Source organism: Hakea prostrata, chromosome 7 (assembly GCF_041222555.1).
Source record: "Hakea prostrata isolate BN-2017 chromosome 7, UWA_Hpros_2, whole genome shotgun sequence".
Lineage (NCBI taxonomy): Eukaryota > Viridiplantae > Streptophyta > Magnoliopsida > Proteales > Proteaceae > Hakea > Hakea prostrata.
In genome coordinates this window covers 48,134,814-48,160,884 of record NC_142606.1, presented here as the reverse complement: position 1 = coordinate 48,160,884, position 26,071 = coordinate 48,134,814, and the positions used below count along the sequence as shown (strand labels likewise).

General features: G+C 40.5%; 1 long non-coding RNA gene across 2 annotated transcripts; it reads left to right on the top strand.

Moving 5' to 3' along the window:
- The first annotated feature begins 1,622 nt into the window (after window positions 1-1,622).
- LOC149011282 (uncharacterized) lies at window positions 1,623-19,165 on the top strand. 2 transcript variants are annotated; one of them, XR_016174699.1, is made up of 5 exons: window positions 1,623-1,766; window positions 6,938-7,243; window positions 7,372-7,601; window positions 7,687-7,777; window positions 19,006-19,165. It is a non-coding gene; the product is annotated as an uncharacterized LOC149011282 (long non-coding RNA). The 2 variants fall into 2 exon arrangements; XR_016174698.1 differs by having other exon boundaries at window positions 6,938-7,601.
- Window positions 19,166-26,071: the final 6,906 nt, after the last annotated feature.

Here is a 26,071-nt window from a genome sequence, read left to right as displayed (position 1 = left end):
CTAAAAAAAAAAGGTACAGACAATAAGGACCATTTCTTGATGACTTCAGGTGGTGATAACATACTAGAGGGCAATGGATCTAATACAACATGCAAGAAACCATCAACTGAGATACATAAGATAATGCACTTCTGATGTTTCAAATGAAGTCACAAAAATATAAAAAAAGGGGGGGGGGGGGGGCGACCAGAGAGTTGCACAATAGTTCAAAGATTGAAAAGTAATTATTTCCTGCAGGTAAGAAATTTTGAAAAGGGAGCATGGTACCTACTTCTGCCAAGGTTTACAGCATCCTCAATGCGAAACCCAACTGAATTAGCCAGGGCTCCAAAGTCAGAAACTCGAGAAAAAGGGTTGTTATTTCCATCTATGCCACCTGAAACCAAAGATATCAACAAACATACAGTTATATTAGCAACAATAGAACATGTAACATAATGGCAGTATGACCAAATCTGTAGAACTGCTAGAAAACTAACAAAAAACTGCAAATCAACATAAAAATTGTTCTCTCCATATACAAAGTGTGTTACCTGGCCGAAGGTCTGTTCTTTCACCTCCCTTCATGGCAGTTTATTTGGTAATTTGTTTCTTGTTTATTTTCTTTAGCGAATTCAATGGCAGATTTGCCATATAGCACTACAAGAAAAAGTGGCAATTGCCACGGGAAAAAATAACCGTGGCAAAAGGCCATCTATTGCCACGGTAATAAAGCAACCGTAGTATTTAAGGGATTATATGCCACGGAAATTAAAACCCCGTAATATTTAAGGGATTATATGCTACGGAAACAAATTTCCGTGGCAAAAGTTCATTATACATCACAATTGTTCATATCAATTATACTATTTGTCACGGTAATTTATTACCGTGGCAACAACGTGAAATATACGACGGTCAAATCCTACCGTAATAATAGATCAATTAAATACTACGGTCTTAACCGTAGCAAATAAACAATTTCAAAATCCTGCTGGCCGGTAGAATACCTAAACCATTTGCCACGGTAATTTAATGCCGTGGTAAATAGATTCAGTAAATCGACATTTTTTTCATAAAAGTAAAGACATTTCTAAAGTGCTTTGATAATACACAGACCATTTGCCTCGGTAATTTAGTACCGTGGCAAAATAGATTAACTAAATCGATCCGTTTAGTAGAATAGATTCAGGACTAAATGCGCTTAGTTGTTTCGCCACGGTAGTAAGTTACCATGGCAAATAGTCAGTTTTAATTTCACAAATAAGCATTTAGCATTTATATTAATGGAAGCCACGGTAGGTACTTCCCGTAGCAATAGTTTGAAGCATGTATGCAGTAGCCTAACTCTTCTTGTTATTAGAGTATATGCCACGGTAAGTAATAACCGTGGCAAAATAACATATATACTGCGGGAACAGAAGACCATAGCAATAAATACGGTAAAGCTACGGTAATTACCGTAGCAAATAGATTGGGTAAATGGTAATCTCATAGACTATACGCTACGGTATATTTTTACCGTGGGAAATAGATATACTGTAAGTATTTTTCGCGCCTTCCACTTAGTCTTGCGCGAAAGCCGATAAGACCTTCAATCTCTCGAGAAGCGCGCGAAGGCGAGTATAACGATTGCGAGATCCGAGAAGCTTGTCGTCTTCCGTCGGTGATCCGAGAAGAAAACCAAGCTAGGTTTGCGTTTTTAATCCGAGGATTGACATCGTTTTTTCTCTCCTTCAGTTCGTCTGCTGCAATTTTGCAAAACCCCAAAGAGAAGAAATCACTAGGTAAGAAAGCCTCTCTCTCTCTCATTCGTCATTTCTCTTATCTGATCAATTTTATGCTCCATATTTTCTGTTGTTCTCATCTGTAACTATTTTTTGAGATCATTAAGGTATGCGTCAAGTGCAGAAATCTTCTAGAAATGCTTTTCGTTTTCGGTTTGCTTGCAACTGAAATTATGCGTCTAAGTGCAGAAATATTTCTAATTATTTATGATCGATCTGAAACTCAACTCAATCTGAACTTAGTGCTCGTTCTTTTTTTTTTTTTGCCCCCCCCCTTTGGGGGTTTGGGTTTTCTTTTGGCGTTTTTGGAGGCTAATTTAGATTTGTTGTAATATTAGTCCCACATCGACTGATGTGGGAATATGTGGAGAGGAAGAGGCTATAAAAGAATGCCTCTTCCTTCTTCTTTAATCATCCCAAATATCTTCTCTCTTGGATATTTCTTTATTTATAGTGGAGTTTTCTCTCTTGCCCATATATTATTGTGTCTTTCTTTTCTCTTAGTTGTTATTATTATGTTCTTCTTTTCTCTTATTTGCTGATTGTTCTATTCGGTGGGTTCTACATAACCCGACAGTGGTATCAGAGCGAGGTTTTTCTGAAGTATGCTCTGTGGTTGCAGCATAGTCTGAGCTTCCACATCAGAAAAGGAAAATTCCTTGGGGGGTTTGTTTGTTTGGTTTAGGGTGTGAGTATCTACTTATAGTATGCTCTGTGATTGCCACTTAGGTGGATCCTTCACATCAGAAAAATAAGTAAGATATTGTTTTTCATCATACGGAGGTGCTGCAGAAGTCGCAATTTCACGTGGTTTCTTTTCGGGTATCCTAGAAATGTGTATTGGGTGATTAAGTGCATGTCTAGGAAAATTTTGTCTAAGGAGTCTGGTTTTTAAGCGGACCGCTTGTGTCCCTCCAGTCTTTCCTGGAAATTTTCCTGGTGCATTTTGGTTCAACCATATACCGCTTGGAGATAACTTTGAGAAGACAAGTTTCACGTGAAATAGTGGGAGTTATTCTGCAACCAACAACAGTTCGTGATAGAAGCAATGGCAGCAAAAATCGACATCGGCAAGTTTGACGGCACGAAATTCTCATTATGGAAAATGAAGATGAAGGCATTATTGATAAAAGATAACTGCCTGGAAGCCATCAATGTTCGGCCGGCGGAGTTCACAGACAACGAAAAGTGGAACAGAATAGATGCGATCGCTCTTTCTCATTTGCATATAGCATTATCAGATGATATTTTAGGGGGCATAGAAGAGAAGAAAACTGCAAAGGAGGTTTGGGATCACCTCATCAAATTGTATGAAGCCAAAATCACTTCACCTCATCAAATTGTAGATAAGGCAGAGACATCTCAAGGGTGCATTGCTGAAGGAGATATTCTTTACAGCGAATCAGCAATGGCAGCCAAGGATAGATTGGAACATAGTGATGCTTGGATCTTGGATTCGGGAGCAACATGGCACATGACCTCTCGCAGAGATTGGTTTCAAACTTATGAACCTATCTCTACAGGGTCTGTGTACATGGGAAATGATCATGCCTTGGAAATTGTTGGAGTTGGCACCATCAAGTTGAAGATGTACGATGGTATGGTACGCACTATTCAAAATGTGCGGCATGTGAAGGGCTTAAAGAAGAATCTATTGTCTTTGGGACAATTAGATGAAATTGGGTGCAAGACACGCATCCAAAATGGAATGATGAGGATCGTCAAAGGAGCGCTAGTTGTAATGAAAGCTGAAAGGGGCGCTGCAAATTTGTACGAAGTAATGGGAGAAACATGTCTGGAGGCGAAGCATCGAGTTGCATCAACCGGAAATGCGAGAAGAGATGACAAAAGTGTGGCATCGAAAATTGGCCCACATGTCGAGCAAGGGTTGAAGGTTCTCGCAGAACGGAAATTACTCCGGGTCTCACAAAGGTTTCATTACCCTTTTGTGAGCACCGTGTTACAAGTAGGCGAGCATAGATTGAAGTTCAATGCATCCGATTCCGGGAGTAAAAGTATTCGGAATTAGTTCACTCGATGTATGGCAAGCACCGGTTACATCTCTGGGGGAGCAAGGTACTATGTATCTTTCATTGATGATTATTCCGAGAAGATGTTGGGTGTTTCCTATCAAGAAGAAGTCATATGTGTTTTCAGTTTTCAAAACATTCAAAGCGCAAGTTGAACGAGAAACTGAGAAGAAAATCAAGTGCCTCAGGACAGACAATGGCGGTGAATATACAGGGGATGACTTCTTTGAGTTTTGTAATCAAGAAGGCATCAAGAGACAACTCACGGTGGCTTACACTCCTCAACGAGAATGGAGTAGCGGAGCGGTTGAATAGAACTCTACTCGAAAGAACGAGAGCGATGTTGAGAAGCGCAAGTATGGCTAAGTCCTTTTGGGCGAAGCCGTAAACACTTGCACTGCTATGTGATTAATCGATCACCAACAAGATCGATTGATTTGAAGACACCGATGGAGATGTGGACTGGCAAGCCAGTTGATTATTCACGCCTACACACATTTGGGAGTCCTGTGTACGTGATGTATCATCCCCAAGAAATTTCGAAGTTGGATCCAAAATCCGAGAAATGCAGATTCTTGGGAAATGCTTGATGGAGTCAAGGGGTATCGACTTGTGGGATCCCATTGCCCACAAAGTCGTCATCGGCGAGAGATGTCATTTTTGCGAGAAGATAAGCTGCAAATGGAAGATGTGAGTAGCATTTCAATAGAAATTCCGGAGAGTACAACAGTTCGGGAGGAAGAGAAGTCCAATCCGAGAAAATTCTTCGGAGCGAGAATCGAGAAAATGAGGAACAAGTACCAGTTGAGTCTACAACTGTAGAAGTTCGACGGTCACCTCGTGAAAGACATACACCAACTTTGCGATCGATTATATTATGGAGAGCAACATTGCATACCTTGTCTTCTAACGAGAAGATGGTGAGCCATCAACATTCGAGAAGCGATTGATAGCTCGGAAGCGTCACTTTGGATGGCGGCTATGCGGGAAGAACTAGAAGCTCTTCATAAGAATAAGACGTGGGAGCTTGTACCTTTACCGCACGGAAGGAAGCCCATTGGTAACAAATGGGTTTACAAGATCAAACGAAACAGTGATGATCAAGTAGAGCGGTATCGTGCAAGAATGGTGATCAAAGGATATGCTCGAGAAAGAAGGTGTTGATTTCACGAAATCTTTTCTCCGATGGTTCGACTTACTACTTGTTCGGATAGTTACGGCACTTTGTGCTATGTTTGATCTACATCTTGAGCGATTAGATGTAAAAACTGCATTTCTTCATGGAGATCTTGAAGAAGAAATCTATATGCTCCAACCGAAGGTTTTGAAGAACCGAAAAAGGGGAACTTGGTTTGCGGAGTTGAACAAATCTCCATACGGCTTAAAACAGGCGCCAAGATGTTGGTATAAGAGATTTGATTCCTTCATATTGAGCCTTGGATACAATAGACTTGCTTCAGACCCTTGTGCGTATTACAAGAGGTTTGGTAATGATGATTTCATCATTTTACTGTTGTATGTCGATGATATGTTGGTGTCGGGCCCCAACAAAGATCGGATCGTAGAATTAAAGGCTCGATTGGCTAGGGAATTTGAAATGAAGGATCTGGGACCCGCAAACAAGATTCTAGGGATGCAAATTCACCGAGACAGAAATAACGGGAAGATTTGGCTATCTCGGAAAGAGTTACTTAAGGAAAGTCTTGCGCCGCTTCAATATGCAAGACTGTAAGCCAATTTCTACTCCTCTTCCTCGTTAATTTCAAGTTATCCTCAAGTATGTGTCCTAGCAATGAAGCGAGAGAGGATGGAGATGTCTCGAGTACCGTATGCATCAGCGAGTGGGAAGTCCGATGTTCGCTATGATATGTACAAGACCGGACATTGCACATGCGGTGGGAGTGATTAGTCGGCATATGGCGAATCCAGGACAAGAGCATTGGATTATAGTGAAGAGGATCCTAAGATACATTAAAGGAACCTTGGATGCTTGCTCTATGTTATGGAGGATCTGAATTTACTTGTCGAGAGGATATGTTGATTCCGATTTTGCGGGGGATCTTGATAAAAGGAAATCCACTACGCCTATGTGTTTACAATTGCGAAAGGAGCCGTGAGTGGGTATCTAAACTACGAGACGGTTGTAGCACTGTCTACAACAAGAAGCTGAGTATATGGCAGCTACACAAGCTTGTAAAGAAGCAATCTGGATAAGAAGATTCATGGAAGAACTTGGGCACAAACACGAGAAGATTCTCTTGTATTGTGACGAGTCGAGTGCCTTGCACATTGCAAGGAATCCAGCTTTTCATTCCAGGACAAAACACATAGAAGTACAATATCATTTTGTTCGTGAAGTGGTGGAAGACGGAAGGGTGGATATGCAGAAAATCCACACGAAAGAGAACCTAGCAGATGCATTGACAAAAGCAATCAATACTGACAAGTTCATTTGGTGCAGATCCTTGTATGGCTTGATAGAGACATAGACAGCATGGTGGTGGCAAGATAGAGACTGGTGTGGAGATTGATTGGTTCTCAATCTAATATCCAAGTGGGAGATTGTTGTAATATTAGTCCCACATCGACTGATGTGGGAATATGTGGAGAGGAAGAGGCTATAAAAGAATGCCTCTTCCTTCTTCTTTAATCATCCCAAATATCTTCTCTCTTGGATATTTCTTTATTTATAGTGGAGTTTTCTCTCTTGCCCATATATTATTGTGTCTTTCTTTTCTCTTAGTTGTTATTATTATGTTCTTCTTTTCTCTTATTTGCTGATTGTTCTATTCGGTGGGTTCTACATAACCCGACAAGATTGTTGTCTTTAATTTGTTGAACTAGGTTATTGATTAGAAACTGCAGTGATACTTGCACCAGTAACTTAACTTGAACCTCAAATGTGATATATTTCTTTGGCCGTGCAGGAGTATATGTACTCTGTTACAGAGATCGACTAAGCTAGCTGTAGGTACTTCAAGAGGAAAACCCCTTTTGTTAATGTCGGTCAATATGCTCCTCTGTCTTTAATATATCTGACTAGCTTGTTGCTTTATTCTTTTGTCAACAGAAACTAATCTAAAGAACTTGGAGTCTCATTTTCCCTCCCAGAGAATTTGATTTTGTTTTTCTAATTTGCAGTTTGTGGCTTCTCTGCTGCTGTGTTTTTCTAATATTGCTTCAGTGCTCTTGAATCTGTAATTGGAGGTCTTCTCTTGTGTGAGGCATGAAACTGTTTCTCCTACTGCTTGGTGCCATTTAGAGCTGAGAATGCAACTTGTAAATTGAATTATCAAGCTGAGGTTTCTGGAAGATGTGGTTTCAACCCCATTAGTGTCAAAATCCCCTGCTGCATTCTATTTCCTTATCCTTGAAGGTCTTGGTGTTGGAGACAAGAAATTGAGATATAAGAAGTCATCAAAAGCAACCGCTAAGAAGAACGAAGAGGTCAGTTTGTCTCTATCATCCAGCCTTCAAAGCCTTCCCTTGTCGTTTGTTTGTTTGTTTGTTTTTATTGCTTAAATGAGTAAGCATGAGAGGCTGGGACTGTATTAGTTTGATGATTTGAATCATAGGTTACATCAAGGAAAGATCAACAAAAGTACTGGATATCTAAAGATGAACTTTACTGATTAATTGTTGTCAATGACCTCGTGAAGGCATTCCAGTCAGTCCATGTTGGTCATAGACTAGGAGATGAACTTCCTACCCTGTTTGATAAGAGCAAGAGTCACCTCATGCAGGTTGTTGCCAAACATGAGTGACAATGAGTTCTCTCCTCCATCTTCGAGTTCAGGGTCTACAGGTAAGAGATTAAACATCTTTAGCAAATTTATGTTTGTTTAATTAATAGTTAATATGTGTATCTCACTAGAATTGAATATTTTCAGGTGGCAAGAAATTTGGAAGAGGGCCGGCTCGAGGGAAGGCGATTGAAGAACTCCGTATATTGATTATTGCAAGTCTTTGTTTGATTCAAAGGTATGCTTCTCTGTTATATTGATTTCAATTCTGGGTTTGAATAGTGTTATAGCATGTTCTGTCTTTATTTCCAATTTTCATCAATCAGTTAGAGATTCTGACTATTGGTTGTAGTGTTGCCTTATTGACATGGTCCAAAGAGCTATCCAAATTGGAGACCTCTTTCTTGTACTCTCTGTTCAGGTACACCCGAGAGATCTATGGAATCGAATATGTTTCTCATTCTGTTGCCATTCAGAGGGTTGTACTTTGTTTAACTGCCTGCCTTCCTACCAACTTGTTTAAGGTGACAAGTTATTCAACATGAAAATGTTAGGTTAGAAATTTCCAAATTTTATTATAGAAATTTTAGCCAGATTAGCTGGAAACCTTTGGATTCAGGAAGCAAATCTTTCTTTTGTACTGAAGTGACTATCATCTTGTCTGAAGGAGGGGGGATTCCTCAGTAAAATTTATTTAGTTGCTGCTAAGGTTGGTATTGGTACCATTCATTTGAGGCTGTACTGTAATTGCAAATTTCTTGGCAAAGAAATTTGGGACTGGAGTGTACTTGCAATGTTACTGTAATGGTTAAGTAGTTGTAAAATACTTTATTTATTTTAACAGAGGCCATGGAGCAGGCAACTTTAATTGCATTGCATTGATGTTGGTAATACATCAAAAGTAATTCAATTCAATTAATTGATGGGGAAAAAATTCCTTACCTGAATTTGCTTTCCCTTACTTGAAGTATTCACAGCGGAAGTCTAGATCCACGTCCTCGTTCCACCACCAAAGATTTACCGGCGAGATTCCTCAATCACAGGGAAAGGGAATAATATCCACAACCCAAATGCCGTGGATTAATGGAATGAAGATCAAATGCAAGCAAAGAAGAAAATCTAAGCCTACGATTCTAAGAGAGAGGGAGAGAGAGATGGAGCCGCCGTTTCTCAGAGATTCGCTCGTGCGAATGAATCACTCCGTTACTTACTCACTAATGCGGTGGTTACCAAAATATATAACCCTATTTTGTAACCGCCCTAATAGTGAGTTTCCAATATTGCCCTTGGGCATTTAATTTATTAATCAAATTAATAAATTCCAACAGCTCCCACTTGCACAAGGGCAAGTGTTAATCTTTCAATGTGTCCCAGGACACACTTGTATATCCCGATATACACATTCAATCTCTCTGCTATGTATCCCGATACATAGACCTCTTGTGTCCCGCACACACATGCATATCCCGAGATATACATATATATTGATCTCTTCACTATGTATCCCGAGATACATAGACCACCCGTGTCCCGGACACTAATATCCACAAGTCATACTGGCAAAATGGGTTGTGCGACCGGTGATATACCACACGCGTGAGCCCCAAACTAGAAACCTTCCCGAAGGCCGGGAATGGCACATCACTCATAGAAACAAATCAAATAAGCATTAGTATAACACGGTGTCCTAGGTTTATTCAAACTCACCGGACTAAAGGTATCTTGATCCTCTCGAGAGATCACCTTCTTGTCCTTAAAATGTTCACTCTTGTAACACATACGGTTGGCGCCCGGAAACACTTTTTAGGGTGCAGTTGAATCAAACCTTTCCTTTCGCCCCTGCACCATCACTACACTTAGGATTGACTCCTTTCCCGGTAGTGCCCCTTTAGGTCGAATCTATCATGACCATAGGTAACACCCCAAAGTAGCCACATCAACCCTTCGTTTCATGATGTCGTCGAAAGTCACTAAGAACACTAATGGACCATAAGGTCCAGGACTCACACAATGAGAGGAGCGAGGATCCATCCTCTCATTTCCAATGATCGCTAAGCACACATAGTATGATATATGTGCTATGGTGGAGCATTCTATATACAATAGAACGTATGTCCATCTCAACACCATACAGGTCTTAGTCCAATCGCAACCCCTTGCGCCTAACCCGAGTTACTTTATTGTCACCACCCTAGCGCCACATAAAGTACTCGCACTTGGCTCCTATAGGCAACATGAATAGTGGGAACATTCATGTCGATTCTCTTCACAATAGAGAAACTCATCTTGATTCCAAATCAAGGCGACATCATGATTATGAATTGACCTACACAAAGTCATTCACAATCCGTCTCATCTCTGCTCGCCTCCAAGGCGCCAGAGGCGAATGCTCGTGTGAGTGAGCCATTCTCTTGCCTATTGACATATGTTGTTTTATGCTAGAAGAAACACAATCACACAGAAAGTGAATAAGAATAAATGCTGGAATGAACTCATATTACTCATTAATAAGAAAGTCTCAGTACAAAATTAAGTCACAATCTACGCAAGCCCAAGGATTTTACATGAGAAATAAAAACATCCTTGGCTATAGGTTTGGTAAGAGGGTCAGCTACCATCAAACTAGTAGATATGTGCTTAAGTACAAGTTTCTTTCTTGATGTAATGTCTCTAACAAAGTGATATCTCAACTGTATATGTTTGGTCTTCCCATGATACTTGGGGTCCTTGACATAGCTAAGAGCTGCCGTACTATCACAGTAGACAAGGGCAGCCTCTTTGGATGTCATCACAATCCCAGTATGTCGAAGGAATCTTGTCACGCCCTCCCAGCCAGTACCCTATCTGGCATACCCGAGAGTGTGATCCACAGCCCGAAGATCAGGTATCGAGTGATCAACCTCCCACATAAACAATAACATAATCATGAACAATCATAACAAGAGTGCGGAAGATAAATCATAGATCCAATAATGAAAGAATGAATCATAAACGAATCAGAATAATAGATATAATCAGAGTATCAAACAGATAAGTAAAGTGAAGCAAAAATCCCACTTTACATCCAGCGGAAAAGTAGCTCTAAAGAATAAACTAGACAAAATCTAATCCCAGTAGCAAGTACATTGGGTAACTAAATTATTCTCCACTTTATAGACGACATCCTTGTATGTATAGATCTCATAAATAGCACAAGGACGCTTCCACTCAATGGTCGGACTAAGCATCGTACGGAGCATAACCACTCGCGGGATCTTCGAGTAATTGTGGTAACCGCAATCACCTTCCCGGAGATATGTCTCTTCGCCTTGCGCTTCTTCATAGGAACCGTCATAGTACTCGGTACTGCGGGATAGTCTAACAACATTGTACAATAAAGGAATGAGTTTCAAAGAAACCCAAGTAAGGCGATTAAAATCCATAATAACATAAATGGCAGGATTCCGAACAAACATAAATGCAATATGATATGAGACAAACAATGAATGAATGAATCTAACTCTATGGATGCTGGTCTCTATTGGCAGACATGCTTTAAGTCATAGCACCGTACTTCTTTAGGAAAGTCCACTCACATCCTCAACCATTTAAGATATCTTGGATTCTCTCACGGATCATTTCACCGGTCTTGAGCAGCCGATTGGTAATGGGTCCTTCATCCCTCGGGACAAACCTTGGCGGGGGGTTAAGTCAACACACTCTCTCACAACCATTTGGTATAAGTATCGGCGCGCATGTCGGGGTAAAACCTAGCCAAATGCAAGTCTTCTACTTGGTTACATCAAGTCAGATCCAGATACTTCCATTCCTCGTCCTTGACGATCCTTTTCGGTATCCTTCACACTAGACTCAGCGTATCCTATGGCACCGACCAACTCGGACTACGGACTCATCAACCCTATTGATCATCCACATATGGTAAACGGGAAGCTCTCACGTCCTCTCACGGGTTGGTTACCGGTCTTAAGCGCCCGTGAGCCCAAGTCTAACCATATGCAACCCTACCAATAAATGGCCCCCACAATGTGATTCCTGTCCTCTCACGGGTTGGTTACCGGTCTTGAGCGCCCATGAATCCCCATTGCTACCACGGGTCGTTCGGTCTCAATACCCCTCCGATTAGGGTCTGACATAACAGGACATCCTAGCCAAACACTACTAGACAATCCTAGATATGTCATCCAACAGTTTAGGAAGGTGTCCAGAGGGCATCTCCGGAAACATCCCATAATATTCCCGTAGTAGTCCAAGGACAGAAGTGTCGAAAGGACACCTCTCCTTTCCAAACCATACGTAAGCATACACATGCATCAATTCATATCATCACATATATGGTAACTACATATATGGAAAGAATTCAGTATTACAATCACTTGTATAACATTGGTAAGTAAATCATACATGAATCAATTCAATATGAATAAGTAATGCTACTGTAGTCAAAGTTATGCAACAGTAGTATATCATTGCAAGAATCTAATTTAGGAAACATATTCATGATATTCAAATATAGAAACTAGATTCATGCTATCTATGTAATTAAGGAAATAACCATCCTTACCTTTTATAACTCGCAAAAGGATCTTAAGAAATCAAGTAAGATCTTGGCAAACTTGAGAAGAAGGTCCTAAACAAGTATATACAACATATTAGGAAAGATCCCTAACAGAAAATATATCAAAACATCCGAAACAGACCAATTCTAGAGTTGCTGTACTCATTGGTCGAGTGGATTGGTCGAGTGGTCCAGTCGACCAATCAGTCGACCAATGCAGACAGTAGCCTATAAAATCAGAGTTTTAAGATATGAAATCCGAATTTGGTGGTTCAAAAGGGTACTAATCAAGGGGTAGACTACATCAGTAGTATTCTAGCATATAGGGGACCTCAAAACACTAATCAAATCAAGATATCAAGATCCAAATTAGGAAACAAAAAGTTACCATAATTAACTCAAACATGGATCTTGATGAATTTGAAATAGAAAACAAGGACAAGAACTATAGGAGGATGGATCATTGCTTTCGGTAATGAAAACATGAAAACATGCATAGGTCTTCATGGAATAAGGCTTAGAAGCATAAATCTAAATAAGGAAATAAAACCTACCATATATGTAACTATCATGCATCATGAAGAACACATAGTAAGGTAGAAGAGAACAACTAGAATTCTATGGATTATGGATCATGGAAAGAAAACACAACCATTAACCACTAACATGATCAATGAAAGAAGATCCAAAGAGATCAGAATTCAGATTAGAAGATTAACAGAGATTAAATCATGGTTTGATCATGAATCCTTCAAAAGCTTGCAATGATCTTGGTTAAGATCATTGTTCTAGCCTTAAATCCTTAGGATGATCATGAGAACATGTTCAGAGATGTTTGCAACAGAGGATGCAGCATCTCTTCTACTGTCTCAACTCAAAAAGGAAAGAAAAACAAAGATGGAGGAGAAGAAGAGAGAGTAGACATACCTTTTGATGCAAAAAGAAGAGTTCCGACGAAGATCCGTCAAGAAAACACCAAGGATGCAAGAGAGATGACTTGCAGAGGTCTTTGGTTCGTTCCAGAGGGTTTGGAGGCAGCAAATACGAAGTGGACTCGAGGTTGGGCTTAAATAGAGCAAGAATCAACCTAATTGCCAAAGACAGCACTCATTGGTCGAGTGGATTGGTCGACTGGCCCAGTCGACCAATCAGTCGACCAATGCTTGACAAAGAAGGCCAAAACAGGGAATTGAAGGTCCAGATCAAATCCAAACCTAAAGGGGTTTTGCACACAAGTCAAGTGACTTACCTAATAGGTAGAAATGCCTTCAAACCAAGATAGAGAGCACTCCAAGTCCATCAACTAATTAGATCTTCATCAGGATTCAGTTTCCATAAATAGAACTTCATCATCAACTTTCATGGATTCAAAGCCAGACACCAAGTCCTCTACTGGGATGGCCCAAAGCTGACTTCTTACTTTACTTCGGGTCATCGGACCTACAAACAACAAGGTTTCCGGGTCAAGGTTAGGGCTGGGTTTCACAAATCTCCTCAACCAAACAACCTCTTGAACCGCAGCGGAGCATGCCACATACTCTGCTTCCATGGTCGAGAGGGATATACAAGCCTGCTTCTTGCTACACCACGAAATGGCCCCGCCATTCAGCAAGAAAGCATATCCAGAGGTTGATTTGAGCTCATCGATGTCTCCAGCCCAGTCGGCATCACTATAGCCAACTAACCGCAAATCTGATCCTTGGTAACACAACATGTAGTTACTCGTTCCTCTGAGATATCTCAATATCCTCTTGACTGCTTTCTAGTGCTCTATGCCTGGGTTTGATTGGTACCGACTAACCAAACCCACTGCATAACAAATATCCGGCCTAGTACACATCATAGCGTACATAAGGCTACCCACTGCACTAGAATATGGAACTCTTTCCATCTTGGTTTTCTCCTCTGGAGTCTTAGGACCCATATCAAGGCTCAAATGCAAACCCTTCTCCACTGGAGTATCAATTGGTTTGCGGTTGTGCATCTGTATCTCGTCAAGACATTGTCAATATAGGTCTCTTGAGATAAACCCGGTAATCTCTTTTGCCTATTTCTGACAATCTTAACACCAAGCACATAGCTTGCTTCACCCATGTCCTTCATATCAAATACGGAGGACAACCATTTCTTAATGGTTTCCAATAGCTCCTTGCTATTGCTAGCCATAAGTATGTCATCTACGTACGGTGTTAGAATGACATAATTATTATCGATCTCTTGGTGTAAACACGGTGGTCTTCCTCAAGCATGGAAAAACCATTTTCCATCATAGCTTGGTGGAAGCGCACATTCCACTGTCTAGATGCTTGCTTTAAGCCATATATGGACTTCTTAAGCTTGCATACTTTGCGCTCAAGTCCATGTGCTTCAAAGCCTTGAGGTTGATCCATATAGATCTCTTCCTCAAGTTCTCCATTGAGAAAAGCAGTTTTTACATCCATCTGATAAAGCTCCAAGTCCAACCGAGCAACAATGGCTAGTATGAGGCGAATTGAGGCAAACCTAACCACGGGGGAAAAAGTTTCCTCATAATCAACGCCCTCTCGTTGGGTGTAGCCCTTAGCCACTAAACGAGCCTTGAATCTCTCAATAGATCCATCCGCCTTTCTTTTGATCTTGAGAACCCACTTGTTCCCAATCGCCTTTCGGCCTGGCGGCAAGTCAACCAAGTCCCAGACATGATTAACTTTCATCGACTCCAACTCTTCCTTTATTGCTTTTAACCATTCCTTTGAGCTTGACCCCGCAAGAGCTTCCCGCACGCTCTTTGGTTCATGCTCATCGACTGAAATCATCTCACGGTCGATCTCTTCAGGAGTTACCATGTAGGCTTCATCCTCTATGTCGAAACGTCGACGAGGAACTAGCCCGCGCCTACTACGGCGCAAGTGCATGTCGATTGCTCACCGTCTAAGGTAGCTATCACATCTGCACTCCCACTCCCACTAGGATCTTCTGGATGAACCCCAGGTTCATTATCCAGAATCTGAATCCCTGGAGTGACAAGACCACTATCTTGTATCTCAAAGAATTCCGATGATTCTTTGTTAACTCCCTGAAAGAGATGGAAAATCATTCTCCAAGAATGTTGCATCCCTAGACTCAAGTTCCGTTCTCCTCTCATTCTCATCTAGTCCAATGAAGACATGGCCCTTTGAGGGTTCGGAATATCTCACAAAGATACACTTTCTTCCTCTGGGTCCAAGCTTTCCATATTGGTGAGAAGTAGAGTGAACATATGCTGCACATCCCCATGCGCGCAAGTAACTCAAATCGGCTTCCTTCCGGTCCACAACTCATATGGTGTGGAAGGAACCGATTTGGTTGGAACTCTATTGAGGATATAGGCCACGATCAAGCAAAGCATCTCCCCAATAAGAGATGGGTAGATTTGCCTGTGCCATCATGGATCTCACCATGTCTAGCAAGGTTCTATTCCTCCTCTCAAGCAACCCCATTTTTTGTGGAGTCCTTGGAATAGTAAGTTGTCTAGATATCCCCTTTTCATCACATAACCCTTTGAACATATCGGAGAGATACTCTCTTCCTCTATCCGTTCTAAGAGTTTTAATCATTTTATCTAATCGATTCTCAACCAAGCTCATGAATTTCTTAAAACATTCCAGAGCTTCTGACTTATGAGAAATTAGATAAATGTGACCATACCTTGTATAGTCATCTATGAATGTGATGAAATAAGACTGTCCTTTTCTAGTATGCACATTCATGGGTCCACATACATCCGAATGGATAAGTTCTAAAGGAAGAGAGGCTCTCAAAGCCTTTTTAAATGGTTTTCTAGTTGCTTTTCCCCGCTAGACATGACTCACGAGGTTGGCAAATCGGATAGTGAACCTTGGCCTAAGAGACCTTCTCTTGCCAACCTGTTCATCCTATCTAAGCCAATATGTCTTAGTCTAGCATGCCACAAATTAGAATCAATACACACAGTATTTTGGCAAACAAAAGCATTACTAGAATTAAATGAATAATCAATTGTATCCAATACAATGAAACCATTATCAAGAAAACCATAACCATATACTGTATCACCCAGATACAAAACCAAAGAATTGTTTTCAAATACAACTCTAAAACCATGTCTTAAAAGATAAATAACAGAAACAAGATTTCGCCGAATGTCTGGAGCATACAACACATCATGGAGTAACAGCGTCTGGCCACCTCGCAAAACTAATTTGCATGTGCCTATGCCATGAACCTCCACGCTTGAGCTGTTCCCCATCATTATCCTCTTGCTTCCTCTTGGAATACGACGGTATTCCACGAAGCTCGAGCGTTCCCTTGTTATGTGTTTTGTCGCACCTCTTGCTCAGTGCAATCACGAGCAAAATGACCAGGCTTTCGGCACTTGAAGCAAATCAAAGCTGATTTCTTCTTGCCAGCACTAGTCCCCCTTGAACGCTTGGGCCCACTCTTGTTTTTGTTCCCACCCTGGTTACTTTGCTTGGACCGCTGAGGTTGAGCTTTCTCTCTCTTGCGCTTGAAGCCTGCACCCTTACTAGTGCTTGCTTCAGTAGCAAATACATCAGTTTGAGGGGTATCGGCCAACATCCGATCCTCATCAAGCTCAAGGTGCTTGGCAGCTTGATCGAAAGTCTTGACCTCATCAGCATGAGTCAAGAAGATCTTCATATGCTCCCAAGTCTTTGGCAATGACCTGATGACTGCAGAGACTTGCTCCTCATCAGTCTTCTGGCGCCCACATGCGCTCAACTCGCTAATCATGTTAGACATGATGGTTATATGCTGCCTCATGGTGTGACCCTGACGCATCTTATAACCGTCAAAAGTGAGTCCGAGCTGGCGGCCTCTTGTGGTGGAAGTCCCTCCATACTGGAACTTCACAGCCTCCCACAAAGACTTTGCAGTCCTATGCTTCTCATAACGAAGCATCAGGTCATCCCTCATGGAGCTCAGGATTGTAATCCTGGCTACCCGGTCTTTCCTCTTCCAAGCATTGTATATATCAAGGTCCTTGCGATGCTGTGCAGTGGTACCTTCCTCAGGTGGGTTCATGGTCTGGTTTATGGTCTCTAGCATATCCTGCTCTTCCGGGAGATATTGCACCTTTCGGTGCCGAGGTCATAATTCCTCTCATTCAGCTAATCTCCTTTAGTGAGGTCAGCAACAATGCTCTTGGTAGCAGCCATTTTTCTAGAGATATTACATACAAGAATGAGTTCAATAAATCTAGCATAAAACACAACTCATGCAACAAAAATCACACTAGCATAGTCAACCTATGGGATAAGCACTTAAACCAAAAGAGATGCTAAAAAAACATTCAATCAAATTCTCATGCAAACCCACATAGACTTATACACTAGCTTCATTCTGTGCAAGAAACATGATTGATAGACCCATGAATAAAAAATAGTTTTATTAAAATAAAACATGCAATCATGTTAAAGCTATGAGGTGGTTCACACAGAACACTTCTACCTCATTAGCTCCCACTAGGCCCCAATAGGCCTTCAATGCCCAAACATCACACAGACTGTTGGGCCATTGGTGTCGATAAGTTAGAAACACATTCTCGAATCGACAGACCAATATCTAAAAAAATCCATCTCCCAGACGGACTGCCGTCTGCCCAGACGGAAATTCCGTCTGGCATTCTGTGACCAGACGGATGACCGTCTGCCCAGACGGAAATTCCATCTGGCATTCACGTGACCAGGCGGAAATTCCGTCTGGGTCACTATGACCACTCTGATAATAGATGGACGACCGTCTGGTCAGACGGTCGTCCGTCTGGTCCACAGTGACCAAAAACGGCGATTTTTTCAATTTTTCTTGAACGAAAAAAAAAACGGTAAAACACGTTTTTTCACTCAAAAAACATCCAAAAACACATGAAAAAAATCCAACAATAAATTTTAAACAAAAATTTTCATCATGGATTATCAATTCATGCAAATCTCCATTAGGGAAATCCACAAGGATCTCCCACTCGGATCCGAATCAAAATTAAAAGGTTTCCAAAAACCCTATCAATTCTCCCATGGGTTTCGTATTAAACCCTTGATCCTCCCATTGGATCCATACTATAAAATTAAACAATGGGGAGGAACAATAAACGTGGGAACCAATGGCTCTGATGCCAATGTTGGTAATACATCAAAAGTAATTCAATTCAATTAATTGATGGGGAAAAAATTCCTTACCTGAATTTGCTTTCCCTTACTTGAAGTATTCACAGCGGAAGTCTAGATCCACGTCCTCGTTCCACCACCAAAGATTACCGGCGAGATTCCTCAATCACAGGGAAAGGGAATAATATCCACAACCCAAATGCCGTGGATTAATGGAATGAAGATCAAATGCAAGCAAAGAAGAAAATCTAAGCCTGCGATTCTAAGAGAGAGGGAGAGAGAGATGGAGCCGCCGTTTCTCAGAGATTCGCTCGTGCGAATGAATCACTCCGTTACTTACTCACTAATGCGGTGGTTACCAAAATATATAACCCTATTTTGTAACCGCCCTAATAGTGAGTTTCCAATATTGCCCTTGGGCATTTAATTTATTAATCAAATTAATAAATTCCAACAGGGGTGGTAGTTTTTGATAAAGCAGAACCTCAGAAAGGAGTGGGTTCTATGATACATCAACTAAGAATGATACTTGAGCATTCTTGAACAGGGGCGTGTATTAAAAAAAAAAGTCTTTTTTGTTGGTAGGAGTGGTTGGTTTGGTTCAGTATGTGGTTTCATGTCATCACCTGCATTAGATGTTTGGCCTTGATCCTGTGAATTTTCGAAGCCAATTAGCTGTCTTGAATTAAGCAGAGTTATCATTTCCTTTCTTGATTGTGGTCACAAGTGGGCTGACTCATGTGTTCACTGGGTTATGGAATCCATCCTTCTCATTCAATAATGAATCTTCAGCATCCGGAATTTCAAGAGCAACCACGTGATTTTTGAAGGAGGCAGCAGCATTTTCTCTTTCATCTAATTGTTCAAGTTTGTCGAAGACGATGGCCATCAAGTAGAAGGCTTCGGCCGCCAATTCATGATACTGTGGTTCCATCAGCATAGTCAGCTCAACAATGACCATAATCGAGAATACAAAGAGGTTTAACATATAGACAAGAACACGAGGTAATGAACGAGGGAAGTTCTTCTTCACTCTAATATACTTGTAAGTAACCAATTCAGGTTCTTCTTACCGTTGTATATTTCTCTTCTCAACAGCAGATCTAGAGAGAGATCCCAAAGTTATTTTTCACCTCAGCCTTGTAAATGCTGAGCAGAGGAGGGTCAATACTTTGCTGTTCTCTATGCAATGCGGTTTCGAGATTTGGAAACTAATTCTAACATCAAAGGATGGATCTTATTGGCTCGACTATTCTCTGTTCAAAAGAGATACACGGATGCTGAAGCGGCCATAGATACTGGTTTGAATGAAACTGGAGAGTTGGATAAGGGAGATTTACTACGGACCAAAGCTAAACTGCAGAGGCACAAGGTCAGTTACAGGATGATGTTAACACATATGTACATCTGCTTGCTGTTCTTGAAGTTCGTGAGGATTACAGAATTGGGTAGGCTGTGTAGCTCAAATCCCCCATATATCTCCCTTCCTCCCCCCCGCGTTTTTTTGGGGGGGTTTGCCTCCCCTACTTTTTAACGGGTTCAGAATCATGTTTCTAGGGAATCATGAGTCTGTGGAAGTAGGTTCTGTTGAGTCATATTCTTAAAAAAAATCGTGTTTGGTTACCTTGATTCTGAAAGTGAATATGTCAGAATTAGCATTTGGTTACCCCGATTCCGAAAGTGAATCTGCATGAGATTAGCATTTGGTTACCCTGATTCTGAAAGTGAATCTGTCTGTTATTTTATTTGATTAACCAAATAACATAACAATAATTTGTCAAAATTCAATACATCAACCATGAAATTATTGAGACACGTTTTGGTCAAGATTAAATATCAGTAATTAAACATTAAATTATTAGAACCCAGTTATATGTTCCAACTTCCAACTCAGAACAGTTGTTAACGAGTTCATCCTAAGCTTTTTGAACCCATGGTTGTTAGTAAGTTTTGGTGAAAGTGATGTCACTAGTAAGGTATTTGATCCTCTGGCATTAAAATGGTTTTTTTCTTGGCTTTTAATCCACAAACTTAAGCAATTAATTCAATCCAATGCATCAATCTTATTTACTTATAATTTGAAAGAAATTTGATGGCTACTTCTGGTAATACCCAAACAGAGAAAACTTGGATTAAAAAAAGGAATGCATAAATCATGATAGTTAGAAAGCATGCATTTCTAAATTTAGGTCATACCCAGACATTTAAAGCATAACACCTATATTTAAAGCAGAACTTTGAATCAGAAAATGTTTATGTTTGTTATTATGATCTTGGATTATCTGGATCCCACCTACTATCACAGCCTTCAAGAATGGAAAATTTTGAACCATAAACAAGATTTGCTACACATAATTTATAAACTCTTTAGTTGTAATGTATGCATATCCCAGATTAATCTTCCAAGGGAAAAACATTAGCTTGCACAATGTACATGGCAAAAGGAAAGGTGGGTTTCCTCATTAGCACAGGATTCAGTAACCTAGCCATCTTTTTTCTTGTACGTTATACAAAAGTGTTTGTACACATTCAATGAGTCTAATTGGTTAACAAGGAGAATACAATGTTCATATCAAACTCAATGTTCATAACAAACATCAAATCCAGACCTTCCCACCAACTGTGGGATGACGAATCAAGGTGTCAAAACTGCAGGAATTCCAACTGTAACCCTACATGTCAACCGCCAAAAATTTACATCAAGACATCAGTGTTGTCCAACTCCCATAAACCATTCCAGCCACCAAAGAAGCGTAACAACCGAAATCTCCATAAGAAAAAAGGCCACACAAATTTAACAAACAACAACAACAGAACATGAAGTAACATAGGACATTAAGAAATGCTATCTTCAATGTCATCTTCAGCCTTCAAAATCAGTGCAATGATGAAACTGCTATCTCAAACCCAATCAACACTTTCTCATTTCAGGCATGAAGGCAATGTAGGTCCATGGCAAACAACTGCAACCACAATATAAATGACAACCAACAGGATGACTATCAATGCGACCATGCAAAAAAAGTATATAAACAGTCATCAAATTAATCAGGAAGCTGGCCAATGTAGCAACGAAAAAAATTCATTTCTCTTTTCACTTATACAATCTTTTGTTTTCTTGTTTTTTTTTTCTTTTTTTGGCAGGGGTGGGGGGTTGTATGTCACACACACACAGATTGCATCGGAGCTGAAAATAACCATCCATTTCCCTGGCATGCTTAACCTAATCTTGCATACAAGTAGATTTATATATCATCTAATTCGATGGATAGAGACCATAACCAGTATTTTTGTTTATGATGTGTCAAAAATGGGGATCTATAAGATCTAATAAGACACTAGAGAGGGAATCGACCTGGAAGCCAGCCATGTGTTGAAAATCAAATTTGATAAAGGTCCATCCTCCTCAACACAACATGATGCTTGGGACCCAGCTACATCTTCATCTTCATCCTCTTCACATCAGTTTTGGATAAAGATTTGAAAGCTTCAACAGGTGAACCAAACGCTCTTAATTTTCTAATATCATGATTCCCTAGAACGAAGACATGCACACACAAAACCATGTAAGCAGAACAATGCATGTATGAATTTCATACTCCTGCTTGCTTCTCTTGGAACATATACACATGCGTGCACACATGCACACACACACAATGAAAAGACAAAAGTGAATTGAAAACCACTTAAGCATAACACTGCGTGTATGATTTTCACACTTCTAGTTGTTTCTCTTTGGAACATACACGCACACACAAAAAAGAAAGTGAATTGAAAACCACACAAGCATAACTGAATGAATTTCACACTTCTACTTTGCTTCTCTATGGAACATATCAACAGCTTTCAGTAATAGCATTAGACCAAAACTCATTGAGTTGGCCCCCATATTCAGGGAGTTAAAACAGTGAACTAATTCATCTTAGTCTCATCTCTTCTCCTCTCTCTCTCACAAAACTCCTTCTCATCCCCCCAGGAGTCTCTTCTTCTATCTACATTTACAGCCTGCCTAGATATCTCCTTCTTTACATCTTCTTCAACCCATCTCCACCAAACCTGCAGCTCGAACTTGACCCTTCATCTTCCATTCCTTTTAGACAGCTTAACAGCACTTAAACTTAGCTCCTTTTATTCCTCATCTCCTCCACATCACACCAGCTCCCTCCCTTACGTATCCCTCAAAGCCTGGTCTATTTGAACTTGATAATTCACCTCCCAATAGCCTGCAATTTCTCTTCATCTAAGGTCATTATCTGATCTTGAAACCTTGCCTTCTCCCAATGTCCTATCTCTAGCCTCCCTATAAACTAGATCTGATCTTTCAATTACCGATCTGAACCTTCCACCTACACCATGGGGGTCGCTTCAGATTTTATTTCTATCTTAAGATTTCTTTACTTTTGTTCCCCCTCTTCTAACAAAACAAGCTTTTCTTCAATTTTAACATGGCAGACGCTTTTTAAGAGACCAACCTTTAAACCTTCAAACACATCAAAGAAAAGAATCACGCTTTAAACTCATCAAAATCAAACAGATCTGAACTCATTACAACCACAACCAAAATTATTCAAAAAACAAAAAATCAAACATCGATCAACAACTCAATTCGAGCGCTACTTGATTAAATAAGAGATAAATCCAACCTATCAGAAACGATAACCTTGAATATAGATCATAATCGAAGAAAAAAGAACAAGATAACGAATCGAAGCAAGACTCACCGACATTGAAGCTGGATTTTGGAGAGGTTGAAAAGGATTGAAACTGAAATTGAAATGAGTAAACAAACCCTGGATACGCTAAGGGATACACGAGATTTCCTTTGCGTTTGAATGGCCTTCTAACACGACGTGACAATAGGATTAAGTCCTCAAAGATATTTATAAGACAACGATGCAGTTCTAATAACGATTTTGTTAACTGCGTGTGGCGATTTGGTTGAAGCAGGACCAGCGCCGAACAAGAAGAAGATGCAGGACCAGCGCTGAGATGTTGCAGAAGAAGAAGCTCGACACTGAACTTGCGATTCACCTCAACGATGGAGCACAAGGATGAGTTCCGTGACAGATGTTGATTTTGAAGAAGAAGAAGAACCTGCAGCAAGAGCTCAACGATGGAGCTGAACCAAAAGTCCACCAAAACAGAGGCAACGTTTTGTAGAAATGGGAAGAAGAAGATAAGATCCCAGAATGGAAGCCAAATCACTCTCGCGATGGAGTCAAGGATGAGGTTCGCGTGATAATGGAGCTCGGACGGAAGAAGACCCTGCGACAAAGAGAACCCTTCGACAAAATTTCCCGAAAATAGTGATTCTGTTTGAGTCTCTCAAATTTATACCACGGTTCGATTTGGTGAGTCTGTTTGGAAACCACCTCAAAAGGTGGTTTCCAGTGGATTCTCATTTTTAGGCTAAAAAGTGGATTCCGGGTGATTTTGGGAATCAGCTTCATTCCGACTCAATATTAAACCAAACACGATTTTTTTGTTGGACTCATGATTCCCTGGAATCTGATTCCAGGGAAATGCTCTAAATTTTTCTTGTTTCATGTTATCACAATGTGCTTTTTAGAGTTTAAACCTTGCTCTCGGGAAGTTACTGTTAGTCTTGGATTCACTATATTGCCACAGATCCTTTTAGTTTTTTATGGTGCCACTGGTTTGAATATTCTGCACAGCCCAGAGGATTCAATGATGTAATATTCTTTATACAAAATAACATTAATTCTCATCATTCCTTTTACATCCTGATATTTGGTTACTATAAGTTTGTTCAAATCAAAATGCTAATTTATTCATCTTACTAGGTATAGAGTAGGGAGAGAGGGGATGTGAAAATGAGAATGCTATATTAAAAAAAAAAAAAAAAAAAAAAAGAAAGAGAGAGGTATTTGCAACGGTAGTAAATTTCCGTAGCAAAAAAGACAACCCACTATTTGATATTTGAGATTCGGAAGAGTATATTGAACTAGTTGCGTAAATACCGTCGCATATACTTGAGTATTTGCCACGGTAAGTAAATACTGTCGCATATACTTGAGTATTTGCCACGGTAACTAATTACCGTGGCAAATACTAACAGAACCGACCCCCACCAGTTTCCGTCGTAAATGCTTACGACGGCTTTCCAACCGACGGAAACCCGACGGAAAGTTGCCGTTGGGTATATATATTTGCCACGGTATCTAGTCTTTCGCCACGGTAATTTTCCGTGGCAAAAGCCCTTTTTTGTTGTAGTGTAGGCTATCTTAAAAACATGTTCTTCAAATTCACATTCTTTTATCCATTCATTGTATCCAAATTATGAACCCAAATAATCGAGGTGGCATTCACAAGCTCAACAGATGAGAGTTTAACTTCTTAAGATACAAGTCATACAACCCCAGAAAAGGTACTTCATGCCAAACTGCTGAACCCAATGACATGCATAGTTTCCATGTCTTAAAATGGTAGAACTCAATGAAAGCATCAAACATCAACCATATTGCACTTAGATATCCACTCAAACCAAGTAGGCAACTACTTTAGGAAGGAGAAGGATTCAACATTTCCAATCAAGGTACAAGGAAAGAAATGGAACATTCACCAGTATGAACATGAAACCAAGGAAGTCTTCATAAGTCCAACTAGACACTAAATGCATGGACAAGTTAAGATTTTATATAAAAGGATTACTAAAAGACAATTAAAAACAGAACCACAATGTCTTCAATCTTCAGAGAATCTAAAGGAAGGAAATGAAAGCAAAACAGCAACAAAACGAAAGCCAAATCAACCCAAAGCAAAGTGTTAAGAGTTGAACTTTACACTGCATGAGAAGCAGGTAATTGAGGAGTGAAAGCCGGCATCCCGCCTGCCGCTTCTTTATCATTTTCTGCACCAGCCCTCCCTCTTCTACTCCCCATGCATCACCACCTCACCACCATCTTAATTCTTCAAAACCAACAGGAAAACCCAAAAACCCTAAACCTTCAGCAAACTCTGCAAGTTAAAATTTGAACTTAAAAAGCTGATGAAAATAAGAAAGGATAAAAACTCCATACTACTTGATATGGAGAAAATATGATCGAACCGGGTTCGTACTCGGTTTGACCCTCGACCCCGGTCGAGACAGAGGGAATCTCACTTCCGAGTGAACCGGATCCAGAAGATAGCTTGCTGAGGAAGAAAACTAATTCAGCTACAAGCACGCCCTAATCCAACTTATGGATTAGGTTAATTACCCTAATGATGGCAGGCACAAATTGGCGGCTGTTGCTTATCATTATCGAAGGGATAATCATCGCATAACCTGGAGGTTATCTCAGGAGTCCTCTACTAGTCCAAACTAGTAGAAGTCTACCGCTCAACAGATCTAACTGTTAAGATCCAACGACTACCCGAAGAAGGCTCGAGTACATCCAACGAAGGAGATTCGAAGGTAAATTCTATATAAACCTTACTTGCCTACGAGGTAAGGGGGACTCAGATTCACATACACACTGGTAGACGTAAACTATCAAGAGCTTATGATCTAGAACACCTTTCCCAGTTCTTCATTCCTTAGCTCTGTGCTTCTAGCAGAGCCGTTTGTGATTAAGTTCATCAACTGACTTAGCCTTCGGAGGTGGACTCCCGACCCCCGCGGTCGGGCCACATCTGACGCTTTCGTTTTGCAGGTCATCACGAGGAGATCTAAGGGCTGAGCAGATTTTGGACGCATCATTTGGCGCCGTCTGTGGGAAAGACTTGTAAAGCCATGGTGACTAAATCGACAGCAGCTGCACAACGCGATACCGGTGTTCAAATTCCTGGAGGGAATAATCCAGACATTCCCCAGGGAAGCCAACATCCTCTTGAAGTAGATGGTAGTCAGGGAGGA